The sequence below is a fragment of the Spodoptera frugiperda genome, chromosome 30, assembly GCF_023101765.2.
Source record: "Spodoptera frugiperda isolate SF20-4 chromosome 30, AGI-APGP_CSIRO_Sfru_2.0, whole genome shotgun sequence".
Classification (NCBI taxonomy): Eukaryota; Metazoa; Arthropoda; class Insecta; order Lepidoptera; family Noctuidae; genus Spodoptera; species Spodoptera frugiperda.
The window spans coordinates 5,337,473-5,348,874 of record NC_064241.1 but is presented as its reverse complement, the minus strand read 5'-3'; positions in this window follow the sequence as shown (position 1 = coordinate 5,348,874).

The window sequence follows — 11,402 nt, the reverse complement described above, 5'->3', positions numbered from 1 at the left end:
AACCTGTGCGTGGACATTGTCGTCCCATTAAACCCAAAACTGATCGATATCTTCACAGTAATGAAAATTATACAAATATTGATTTTTTAATATTCACTGTTGACATGTCATTGAAAGGCTGTCATCAAGTACATCAGTAAATTAATGTGTTTTTGATTGTGATGAACGAATGAATACCATTTTATTGTTATTCAAATGAAAAATGATTTTAATGACTGGTATTGATATTGTAGGTATAGTAGATCAAATAAATGATAATGATAATCTAAGATAAACACGTCTTTCAAGGTTTGGGATATTAAAAAGTCATTTTTTACCAGTTATATAAAAGTCTTATACATTAGTAATATGATAAATTATATCAGTCGTCATTAATAAGCCGAGTCTGGGGAAATTAAAGTATTAACTGTTATTGTAGCTACGTAAAAAGATACATTGTGTATTGGAACACAAAACCTCAGGGGCACGTTAATACATATAGCAAAAAGTCAATAAGCAATATAAAACCAGAATCAATATCGCATGGGAATAAATTGCGAGTGACAGTTGGTCGAGAACCTCCGTCAATGTTCAACCAGGGCCATGACGACGTGCAGGGAGCCGAGTGTAGCCGATGATAGCCGAACACAGCCGAGAAGCCGATGACTCCCGATGAAACCCGATGGAAATATACCAGTATTTTTATATCAGCAATAAATCGCCAGTTATGGAAACCTATGTATGTACAACGTGTTAGTAATGGTCGTGAATAAATAAGTATGTTCTGTCTATTTACAGAACGGATTTAATGCTTTTACATAAAATATGTACATAATAAAATCATGTAGGCGTTAAAATTATATAGATTACGTTGTAAAAATACGGAAATATGTGTTTAAAATAATACGGAAGTAACTACTGAGGAACAATTAACTTAAACTCAATAATTAGGAGATATTACTAGCAGTTAAAGAAAACAGAATTCTTATTTTAACCTTAGTTATCAAAATAAAGGTAAGTTTAAAAACATATTACTTGTAATGTGAACTCGCTACAAGCAAATTCCAGAAAGCCATTAAAACCACATAAAGCTAAAACAAATTAGGCTCAAGATTACCATCTACACTTCCACTAGTGGAAGTTTCTTAGAAATTATTTCCTAGAAAGCGAGAACTCTTATATTGACAAAAAATGGCGCTTGTTCTTTGAAAAGAAAGACTTACTTATCACATTTGGGTTATGTCAATAACATAATGTCGTGACTTTTAACATACATACGTACATACTTAAAACAACAAACTCTTTCTGTGTTTGTTTCTACGGGGACTTAAAAAACTATTATGTATATCACTGAAGTCTAAAAAAATTTAGGAAGCGCAAATAACATGATAATATGTCACATTAGTACTTGCCAGGTTACGAAGCCGCACCCTCATGTATTAGGAGTTGACACTTAGCTGAGCACTGCTGGCCTTTTTGCGCCATGTTGCTTATTTATTTACTTATAAAATTTAATTTTTGTTTTGTCTATAATATTTTATGACCGTGCAAATAAACTGTATTTCTTTCTTTCTTCTTTTCTCTTCTTAATAAGAGCAATAAACAAAAATACCTTATTATCACTTGCATTAAAGTCAGCCCCCACAATATTCTCTGACAAAAGTTACTCGCAAACAAATTGTGTGGTGATACAGAAATACAAAATGATCCCAACAACGTGAGTAAACATCAGTAAATATCATCAACATGGAATCATTCTCTCAATCACGTTGCGGTATCAGAATGCAATAATGATTCAGTTTTAACTGATCGTCATTCTACAATCAGATATTTGTCGAGAGATATTTGTGTTATTGTGTGTTCGGATTTTGGCTTTTAAATTTTGTTTTCTCGTTACATTCGATATTGTATTTCTGCACTGAATGTTTCGTTTTAAAATATGTGTGGGAGAACCATGCTTCGGCACGAATGGGCCGGTTCAACCGGAGTGATACCACGGCCCCATAGAAAGCCAACGTGAAACTAACAGGTTTCGTTGTGTGAGTGAGGTTACCGAATCTTCGTTATCCCCGATTTCCCAATAATTCTTAAATTACACACGTTTCGGATTTTCTCAGCACATTGTAAAGAAATTCAGATTTTTTATTATTAAACACTTATTTACTTATAAACAACTAGACTATCAGTATACCGTATTCTTACAAGAGAAAAAGAATGAGCAAAAATCTAACCTATACTGAAGTCCTATTGTTTACCGAAGCCACTCAAGGATAATAGCATGTTCAGTGTTGATATCGGATTTCCACACAGATAAAGTTGCTTACCTGTCTATTTCAGAGAATGCATTTCGAATTGTGTACAGCGTGTGTAAAATAATCTGCACACCTCTGTCCTAATATATTCGTTCGTCACAACACCGACTGGAATTCTTGATATCCTAGCGCTCTGTAGCGATGCAAAGCTTTGAACCAACCTGTGAATTTTGAGTAAACATCTCTATTGATACTGGCTTTTGAAAACATTTGAAATTGCAGTATTTTACAGCAATATCATTAGAACTTAAAATATATCACTAGAAAAATCATCTTCTGAAAGTCGTTAGTTGCTGAACAAATGAATGTTTCTTAGTAAACCTGACACGTCGAATAACAATCTGCTAATGTGTACATTTGTACATTCACGGAAGCGAAAGCTTAAATTACATAATTATTATAACTGTATACCTATATTATAAAATTTTTATCTAAGATTATAAGAACGATATAATCTATACATATAAAAAAACTGTAGAACTGTTAATTCTGTACATTAAAAATATTTAAAAAATTAATAGTGTTACTACGAAGACACTAAAACAAAAATGTGTAATGTAACATTTTTGTCTGCCTGTCCGTCTGCGGGTGCGGATGCGAATGCGGGTGTGGTACAGGTCCCTGAGTTCTCTGGGTAAGGGTAGTGGACCCAAATGCCCAGAAATCATTATTCCATGTGAATAAAGTCGCGGGCAAAAGCTAGTATTACAAAATAGTCTAAATAATTTTCACAGCAAAAATATTGTTTACTTACTACAAAATATTAGTTTTAGGCTTGTCATCCTTCACTTATTTTTATGTGTGGAATAAACAAACTGACGCCCTAAGTGACAGATAATATAATAATATACATTAACCAAGCTTAAGGGCAAGGTCGGACCAAATAGGTGTTGTCACCGTTTATAAATATGAAAATAAAGCTAGGTTTAACGAGATATGTAATAGTAAAGTATATGACTGTAATAACATCATTTCTTAGCTAAGTGCTTATTCCCAAGTTCACAGCGAAGTACCAAAATCCATAGATTAATATAGATAAACATTAATATATTATTATTTCTTTAATTATCGTCATGAATCGAAAGAGGAATGAAATGCTAAGAGGGAGGATTTGTATAAGAGTAGGGGAGGTGTCATAATCCATTCGATTAGTTTTATTAGCCATAAAGTAAAACAAACATTACTTATCGTAACTTTGAGGAAACATACACTGAACGAATCATAGCAAACCTCTACTTACTTTAAGTACTTTTCTTCTGAAACCAGCAAATTCAGCTGGTGAACAAGCAGACAAATCACTTGATGGTAATCGCCGTCACCCATGGCCACCCGAAACAACAGCGACGTTACAATTGCGTTGCCGGCCTTTTAGGGGTTGGGGGTTATTGGGGAATCGGGGATTGGGAAGATATGTAATTCAGCCTCCGGTAGCCTCACTCATACAACGACATTAAGTCTAAAATAACTAAATCTTACAATGTACTTTGAAACCAACATCTACTCCAAAACGTAAACACTGCAATATACAGACAACATAAAATCTAGAATCCTTCACTTCTTTCTAACATTATAAAACATGACTTTAAAGAAATTCATACACAATGCAGACTTGGAAATGGAACCGCAATAAGCCGCTTATTCTTCCTGAAATCAGCATAAAAGTTTTCATATCGATATCTGAGCACCGCTGTACAATACAGATGCATTATTGCAATGTTTTACGGAACGTTGGTTGTATTCGCGGCACGTTGCCCGTCGGCGCGCCGTCTCCCTAGAGGGGAACCAAACGAGATTCGTCCGCGAGCCCAGCAAATATATAGCCTCCCTTGCGACTGTCTACATTTGCAACATTGATTAGTTTTGAATACTTAGTACTTTTTTGTGTTGTACGCGTGTGAAATGACTGATTCTGCAGTTTAGATTAACACCGGGGATATACCATTACACATATAATATTATGTACTGTAAATTACTGCCTCGTTGGTCAAGTGGTCGCAAGTGCGACTGCCGGACAAGGGGTCTCGGGTCCGATTCCCGGATCGGGCAAAGTATTGCTGGGCTTCTTTTGGTTTTTCGAAAATTTCTCAGTAGTAGCACGGAGTCTGGAATTGTGACCAGTATATGGCAATAGGCTCACCCCCTATTACATGGGGAATTACATGGGGATAACAAAAATGGTGAAAAGTGGGTGTACATTGTATAACGGCATTATGTGCCGTAATGAGCGGCTCTGCCCACCCCTTCAGGAATAAAAGGCATGACGTTGCATTCTAATATTATAGCTTTAAAATAAATCAAACTTTTTTTTTCTTCGGACCATTTTAAACTTACTTACTTATTGGTTAAGTTGAAAATCGATATAAATAAATCTGCGTACATAACACCTACATAATGAAGGCCTTCCAACTATTTAATCAACCAACCAGATAACACTTTAATTTAATGTATCCATATTTTGGGGCTCCATAACCAGAATGTGCTAACAGGATCCCCTCATGACGTCACTATCTGTCCGCCCTTTCATTCAGCGGCGTGTCCATCTGTTCTGGCTTTTCTCGTCGTACACATAAAAGGTATTATTCTATAATGTTGTTAATGGTAATGGTCATAAAGAAATAAAGTTATATTGATTTATAGAAAAAAAACGACTCATATTCGGGATATTTATCGGGTCGCTCATTGTGTCAGATGTCAGTCAATTTTCATTTCTATTTTTAAATACAATATTGAATCCGATTCACGTGGGAAATGGAACTGAAAATAAAACATCATTTTTTTACAAAGCACTTAGTTGTAATACGTTTTATATTTTGTAACTTTCCAAAGAACAAAGTTCGATGGAGTTTTTCAATTCCCTGTTCATTTACTCACACGATATTTGCTAAAAGTATGAAAAGGTATGATAATAAGTCTGGTTTGCAATGTTTCGAGGGCAATGCTCGCGTCGCTGGCCTCGTGAGGGTTGTGAAATGAGATTCGTTCCCATAACGTGCAAATGTATGGCGTCCCTCGTGAACTCTGTTTTCCGTATTGATTAGTTCTGAATTTTAAAGGAAAATGCTTATTTAATGCTCAATTTGAGATGTTTATCGTGATTTAGATTTATATAATTAGCTTGTACTTTGATATTTGCAAGTTCATGTTTCACATACATGACTTTCAAATGTTTTTTGAAATAAGCTCGAGCATTATTATTACCCACTTCATTACTATTATTTATGAAACGTCTACTCCTGAAATTGACAACAAAGTAAGTTGTGTTTCATCATTTCTAAACAAGGAAAATCAAGTATACTTTTTCCTCGGTCTATTTCCTTAGAAATGGCACACGCATTCCATAATAACAAAACAAGAAAAGTAAAACGGCAACAGTGACGTCACAAGATTGAGCGGTCTACGAATTAAGTACAAAGTCTGTCACCGCTATGTTGGTGATCAGGCTGTGTTCATGAAATATTCATGTGCACGGATGCGGTCCAATGTACCGCCGCGATATATTTACCGCTGACCACGTCAGCCCGACGCCAAAATAATAACCAAGGGTACAATGTACCTATAGCTGCATTTGAGGGTTCTTTTGTAGTAATTATAGTGGACAGGGGTTCTCTTGCTATAAAAGGAAAAATGGGGTGGGTTTTTTCCTCGTTAGTCAGTTGATTGAGGAATAATTAAGTGGTATTGAGAGGGGCTGTGTTTGATCTAATATAAAGTGGTCTCTGTTTATAGATTGGTGGAATAGCTCTATGAGTTTTCGAGTATCGTATGGATTTCCATGAATGTTGTTACTTACTTGGTTGAATTCGTCTAGGACCGTAACTGACAAACATAAAGCTAGTTGAGTATAAATTTTCTTTCGATTGAAAGTATGATAATAGAACATCGAAGTAACATCAGCAATAGACATTATAAAAATAACGTAATATACTATTGATTGATACATTACTACTTCTCTGGGAAACAAAAACAGCGTCACGTATGTACTTAGTTCATGATAAATCATACCATAGTAAATCACAAATTCCTAATTGCAATACAAATAGACATTTAAATACCAAAACGTTAGCCAGAAATTCACTAAAACATAATTTCTCGAAAAGTTTCGAGGGAATCGTGTACGAATAAATTGTTCACGAAACCGACAGATTGAGTAAACTAAATTATGTCCGCCGAGGCAACTATGAACAGTCAGAGGTCTGAGTTAGACACAAACTGGGATCTATTTATACACAAGTTAGTGGTAGATTAACAAAGAAGTTATAACTTGGATGTTCCAGCTCTTCTATTGTCTAAATGGAGATTAGGCCCTCCGCGGATTTGCCTAATACCCGAGTGTTTGCGGGCTAAAGCTAGATTCGCGAGACAATACCTTCTGTAAGTTTCATAATTTTGTGTATTAGGTTGGATATAAGCTGACGAGATGATTTGGAACATATCAACAAATCTATGTGACATGTCATAAGTACATTTTTTTAAGAAATAGGTAAGGAATGCACTATTTAGTATTTACTTTAGTCAGTCTGTCAGAAAGTCAGAAAAGACTATTTACTACGGACTTTCTACCAGCGGCTTCGCCCGTTACCGTGGAAAAAAGTATCTTATCATCCAAAGTAACTCATACCCTGTATGTATACCAAACATCATCAAAATCAGTTGAGTAGTTTAAGCGGGATTGATGGACAAACACCCAAACGAACTAACTTTCACATTCATAATAATATTAGTGTGATAGTACTCTTTTTTACCCAGAAACTTCAGTAATTTATTAGAACACCAGGTTACTAGTTCTAAGAAATAAATTATTCCAAGTACCTTTCAGTCATCAATAGCTCTATACCTAATCATTACGTGCTATCGAATGGATATCGCTGCGGGGTATAATTTGCGTGGGTATGAAAGTACATGTGTTCATTATTGTATACCATGAAACCGAGAGTGTATTAACATGCTTAACGTATAGGTTGGCTTAGAGCTTCCGAGGAATACCTATATTACATGTAAACTAATACGGCTACTATATCAAGTTGCCTTAAAATATTACAGTAGTAATTATGTATTATGCTTGGACATACATAGTGTAGTTATGTTTTTCTTCGCAATTGTCAAAACAGGTATTAACTACTTCGGACTTTTTTAACCCAAGGTGGACAATCCTTATGGAGCTCCTTTGCCCGGGGAAGACGGAAAACATATGGTGCGGGAAACGAATTTTTTTGCAGCCCTTTCGTGTTGGCCTGCCTTGCCAAGCCTCCCCTCAAGATGCACAGTGAAGTGAGGTGTATCTCCTTCGTGTTATGTTTCGAAAGGCTACATTGACACAACTCCCGCCACCGTTTTGGGTCCTTTAATACGAGTTGACGAGGATTTAAACTTCAAACTTCTGACTATTTCAAATTACTTCTACATAAAACTAGAAGTCATTGGATGATTATACCCCCTCAAAAAAAGTTAATGTGTTTAAAAAACATATAAACGGTATACACTGCTTGAGCTTGACGCCAGTATGATAACAAATCCAATTAGTATTTGTGACAACACTGAACATATTACCAATTTAAAATTTGGCAGCGTTTTTATATTCGAAGTTCATGAAGAATTATGAAAATAGTAAAACTTTTTCTCTTTAAGACGTTTTCAAATATTATGGAATGAGGTCGTCTTAGCAAACCGTCTAGACTTTCTTAATGTCAGATTGTGACCTAGAAAACTGAGTGAAATGAAGTTCTGGAGACAGAAGGTAACGCTCCATTAAGCTCTTGACTTGTAATCAATTATTCAATAGTGAAATATGTATGAAAATATTATTTAAACATAGACACACTGCTATATGTGTATAGAATTTACTATTAATATAGGAATCTACTTGAATGGAACCACTTAACATTATACTGAATGATACTTGTGGTATGAATATCTTCAGTTATAATTTGATGTTAATAAGCTCTTACTCGATGGAATTATTAGTATACCTGACTAAATGTGTATACAAAATGAAGCAAGTACAAAGGATCTTATTGCTCCTTTACACACTTTTTTCAAGAGGGGAAAATCATCCAATGACTTCTACCGCCCTGGGCGAGGCAAAAGGGAGTGTCAGACTCTTACTGACTAAAAACCACCCCGTTCCTACTCCTGCTTTTCGAGCTGGAACTACGGTAAACCCGTTAGGTAGTCCGCAGCTGCGGTCCCTTACACATTTGGCATGTAAATTGCGCTTAACGCTTGCCATGTGAACATTGACTTGAAGAGTAGAGATGGTGACAAATAAATGAAAAAGTCATTACACAATTCAATCTACACAAATAACTTTTAATCCGATAAATAAATGACCGTCTATAAAGCGACATATCGATTTATTAAAGCTCCTTTTCAGTTTGAAAGTAATCGGAGATGGGCAGAACGTGAAGCTAATTGAAGTAAATTGGCTCAGTCAGCGACGGAAAGGCGTGATGAATGCCGTGACGAATTGGCTTAAAAGACCAAGTATATTTATTAAATAAACGCAACTTGAATGTAATTTGTTTGAGTAAGGCAATTTTGTTTTATAATATTGCACTGTCAGATAAGTTCAGAGAATTAGGTAGGGTTAAGATTTATGGCCTTGAAACAGCGTTGATTATTTGTAGGTATTGATCTTAATAAAAGACGCTGATAGGATATAAGAAGACTGAAGCGTAATACTTACAATATTAATTGTGGATTGAATGACACATTTTAAAGTTTATACAAGATATTTGTATAAACAAATACATATGTGTTGTAGAAATTAATAACCCATTGAACTTAATTTTTTATTTCGAAAATCTAAAGGCAATAATGATTGAAGAATGGATCCCACGCTACTTGATGATGCCCGAGATAAGCATTTTAACTTACTAATGTAAAAACAAATATCAATGCTATTTTATACATTACATACACACCATCATCACCCCTATACGTTATTAAAATCACTATAAATATTCGCTATTTTTAAAATTAAATATTATATTAGTAAAATTACTTTTTTATACTTCAGCTTCACTTATTAAGCATTGTCACGCTGAAAGAGGGACGTGAGAGTGACAGCGTGTTGACGGCAATGAATGCAGTGACCAGCAATTTGACATTTTTGTCAAGTCATCATACCATTTTTTACTTAAAACATTTTGGTAATAAAACATGTGTGTAATCGTCATTAATCTTATGATCATAATTAAGTTAAAATGTACTCTGAGGGTTTAGTTTTGACACTGTTTTACAGTTTACAAACTTATAAATATGAGATAATTACTTATATTTAAGTATTTGTTTTTCTGCTGCGTTTTTCTGCGTAAAAAACCTATTAAATAATTATTAAATAATGTATCTGAGGGATAGTATACTTTTTTAAAGAGTAATGTTAGAGTTTTTTGCTCGTTCTTCTCCATTCGAAGCTACACCATGGAACGAGCGCCTAGCTTCACTAACAGACAGACTGACGGACAATTCATTTTGACGTCTCAAAAATGCATAATTTAGGATTAATTGAAATGTATGCTTTGACTTTAACTTTGATATTGTGAATTCACAGTTTATTTACTTTGGCAACAAAAAAAACATATACAATTCTAGGTACTTCAATGCAGAAAATATTGTTTTCTAATACAATATCGATTCAAAAATTGTATGGTGTCAAATGCATCAAAAGATTTATACATACGCCTACCTCAAAAGTTCGTTTGCATCAAATAAGTGTTTAGTTGTCATTCATAACTGTCAGTAACAATGTATTAAACGAATTTTCACTTCAAACCTCCATTGATGTTCTGGCTTTGAAGTGTGTTTAATTTTTTTTTTGTTCGAGGTATAGGGGAAAGCAAAATTGGTATTTTTATTTCACAGCACCCTCAGTCTATAAACACGCATGTAGAAATCCACGAATGTAGATAAATTAAAGAAGTTGCAGGTGCTGTGTTAAAAACTTTTGTAAATTCAAGAAACCATCTGTTATTTAAGTATAATAACGAGTAAACGATTACTTGTATGTTTGTAAACGCACCCACAACACAAAAGAAAATCCTAGAGAGGAGCAAAGTTTTTTTTTTTCAAATTATTAGGAATAGAGTTCTATGTTTTATTACTCAACTAGATGATGTCTTTCTTTTTACTTTATACCAGGTCAGTTTATTTATTTTACAAGGATTATAATTAATATCAAAATAATCAATCACCTAGAGGGGTATTCAACAACTCTCTAATTTTCTCTTCAAGTAACCAACGCGTTGTAATGAAATGTCCCTGGTCACTGCATGACACGCGTGACAGTCTGATGATGACGTCACACGGATATACAGGCCAGTGAACTTTTATAATTAACACATCTAGGGTATTTTGCAAAGTCCATGCAAATATTATAGTAATGTTGGTTTATGTGACATATATAGGTATATTTTTGTAAATCTTTGATGTAAAACTCAACTAAACATTTATATATGGTGACTGGTAATTAGTGAAGAATATTTAAAGACGTGATTGCACTTACGATTTCAAATAACTTTCCCAAACAAACTTTTTTTGTATACTCATTAGTTTTCTTTTTATCACAATAACAACACAACAAAATATCAAGCGCGTGCGCTTTCGCATTATCAGCTGTTAAGAGCGAGGCACCCGCGCCCACGTTATCGGAAGACTTGTAACTTTTTAGGTATTTTGAAACTTTACATACTTTATTTTGTTATTGAGATAAAAATAAAACTAAGGAGAATACAAAATCAGTTTCCTTGGGAAAGTTGTTTATAAACATAAGTACAATCACATGTTTAAATATCCTTCACTAATAACCAGTCACTTTAAACAGTCTGTTAATGCAATATGATAACAAAGTATGCATTTACTTTGAATCACATCTACAGTATCCCCATAAAACTGCATGCATGTCTAAAACAGATTACAACTAAAACACTACGCTACAAATTAGCGTCAAAACACTAACCCCTTTTTAAAATTTTCCACACGACATTATAAATATCGATGGTAAAAATATTCAAATTACACCCAACAATCGGTAAAAGCCAATATAATGCATAAATATTTAATATGAAAGCGGTATTTTATCCGTGGAAATTGTATAGTGTCTGGTCGCGACCACTG